Here is a 3,178-nt window from a genome sequence, read left to right as displayed (position 1 = left end):
AACCAGGAAAGAACCGATGATCTACTAAATAGGTCTAGGCAGAAAATATACAGAATCACGGCCACTATTACAGGGCACTGGCCGTTTGGCCCGCACGCGAATAGCATGTGTATCCCCTACAATGAGAGGTGTAGGAGCTGTAGACAGGATGGTGCCGAGGAATCGGTTACTCACTTCCTCTGCGAGTGCCCAGCCCTCGCGAACTTTCGGTCCCGAACTCTAGGCAACTATGTGTTTCCCGACTTAAGGGCGGTGTCAAAGTACCGCATCAAAGACATCAGTAGTTTTAACCAAGTAGTTTGAGTAAAGCAATACGCAGGGTACATCAGCCAACATATAATTGGTTCCAGGAGAAAGTGCATTAAAATGGCGCCTAGAGCTACTTGGGCCCGGCTCCATAGCCAGGCAGCACAGCAACCAACCAGCCAACACTAATTCTATGTATTCTATGTGTGTCCACAATTCATCACAACTGATTCCGCTATATGTTATACCCTATGGTATTCTAAGCATTATCTAAGCGAGGATAAGCAGTTTTTTACGAGCAAACGTAAACGTATACGCGTGTGAAAAAAAAGCACGGCTATTTATTATTACACTCGCTGACGACCTCTGCAGTATACCTTGAATTAGATGTTTTTGCAACAAGGTCATTAATTAGAAGAAGGAGGCTTCAACTTAGGACGTCGGTTACATGGTCTGAAGTGACAACAACGGTATATCTGCTTTTTATATCTTAGTCCCTACCAAGCCACACATTCATATTATGAAGATCAAATTGAACTCCCTAAATTTTATTGAAAAGAATTCAAGGGCAAGGACGGTGAGTCAGCTACGGAATAGGAAAGAGTGGTATGAGGTCATCCGCAATTTTAGTCTGCAGTGCAAGGCTGCATTATATATTAATAATAACCATTAATTGGCGCTTAATCGCTTTATCAATTTTGACCCTTTTGTAAAACGCCTGTTATCTCTGCTATGAGACAACTGACACCAACACAACGCCAGCATCACGGACAGCTTCATACCATAGCCATTGAGAACTTCTATCTCGAACACTCCAAGGACCATCCCATCACCGATGGTGATGACAGACTTATACAGTTTGAGTTTTCTTCCTAGTTCGTTCAGCCCAAATTGGAACTTATTGGTAAGCGTGATATCTATGTAGTCCGATACTGCTAAGAAAGGCTTTCACATTTTCGAAAGTTATATCCGTGAGCAGTGACATGGCTTTCAAGATGCGAATTTGTTGATACTATCTTTGATAACAACAAATATTTCATCGCGGTGTTTTCTTTGGTAACAGCAAATACTTCACTGATGTTGCCTGTCCGATTAAGGAGTTGAGGCAATCGCCCAAACTGGCACGGTGTTTGTCTAACCTCGATAAACGCAAGAATGTAGAGGAGCTCTAAAAACGCAAAACGAGACGATCTTGAAACATTACAAATGCTTGAAAAAAACTAATTTAGATTCCTATAAAAAAATCTACCGTGGCTTCCTGCGAACCACTGGACTTCTGGCATATCGTTGAATCTACCTTTCTTGCCTTCCACTAGAAAGGTGGCTCACCTTAGACCTCACCCGTCACTAAGTTGTATTTATAATTCCATTTTCCATTCTCTCATATCTTTCGGTTGTCTTAGACTTAATAAGTACCACATTATGGATAGGGGTCGACGGCGTTTTAACCCGAAAGGAAGGAAGAGCGTCTCACTCCAAGCCGAACGATTTTAGGCCATTAGGTTTATCTTGTTTTTTTTTCTTAAAATTGTAGAAATACTTCTGGAAAATGATATCAGAAGATCGATTGAACCATAGCTTTTTCTCCAAGCCCATCATTGAAATAGTAAGGACAAAATTGTAAGCGAAAGAAATTTGATATTTGGAAGCAAACCATGAGCTGTGCTATATCAAAGCTCTATGGTCAGAATACAATGAAGGTTAAGTTGGGTTTAACTGGCCAGTTCATGAGGACCTCACATAGACTAAATACGTCGGTAGCATTACCAGACGTTTTTTTAACGAACAAACTGAAAACCCGTATAAAAACCAGGAAGTATGTTATAAAATAGCTCCGTATTTTGACAAATACGAGAAGCTTTCTTGGACATATGCCACTTGCTGCTTCTAGATCTGACAGCTGTATCACTCCTAATAGCTGGAAGCCTTGCAAGCACAAGGCATGAGCACAAAACGTGCTCGATCGTTTTCTCTTACTATCCGCACTTTCAACTATAATGAAATAGGGACAAGGAATCGACTGAGTAGATTTTCGTTCAACAACTATAAACTTATAGCGGTCTGCACTGTTGTGGTTGTAGCAGTGTTTCGCCCCATCCAATAGGTTCGACCACTCAATTGTCATCAATGTCTTCTAACGGGAGTCCCAGGAAACTTGCAATTTCCACAGGGGTGAACCACAGATGAAGGTGTGTTAGAGGCGCTGGATCCACATTGCAATTAAAACAAGTAAGGAAGGTTAAGTTCGGGTGTAACCGAACATTACATACTCAGTTGAGAGCTATGGTGACAATATAAGGGGAAATAACCATGTAGGAAAATGAACCGAGGGAAACCCTGGAATGTGTTTGTATGACATGTGTATCAAATGAAAGGCATTAAAGAGTATTTTATGAGGGAGTGGGCCATAGTTCTATAGGTGGACGCCATTTAGGGATATAACCATAAAGGTGGATCAGGGTTGACTCTAGAATGCGTTTGTACGATATGAGTATCAAATGAAAGGTATTAATGAGTATTTTAAAAGGGCGTGGACCTAAGTTCTATAGATGGACGCCTTTTCGAGATATCGCCGTAAAGATGGACCAGGGGTGACTCTAGAATGCGTTTGTACGATATGAGTATCAAATGAAAGGTGTTAATGAGCATTTTAAATGGGAGTAATCCTTAGTTCCATAGGTGGACGCCGTTTCGAGATATCGCCATAAAGGTGGACCAGGGGTGACCCTAGAATTTGTTTGCACAATATGGGCATCAAACGAAAGGTGTTAATGAGTATTTTAAAAGGGAGTGAGCCTTAGTTCTATAGGTGGACGCCGTTTCGAGATATCGCCATAAAGGTGGGCCAGGGGTAACTCTAGAATTCGTTTGTGCAATATGGGTATCAAACGAAAGGAGTTAATGAGTATTTTAAGAGGGAGTGGGCCTTAGT

Source organism: Eurosta solidaginis, chromosome 3, assembly GCF_040869045.1.
Source record: "Eurosta solidaginis isolate ZX-2024a chromosome 3, ASM4086904v1, whole genome shotgun sequence".
NCBI lineage: Eukaryota > Metazoa > Arthropoda > Insecta > Diptera > Tephritidae > Eurosta > Eurosta solidaginis.
This window is presented reverse-complemented; position numbering follows the sequence as displayed.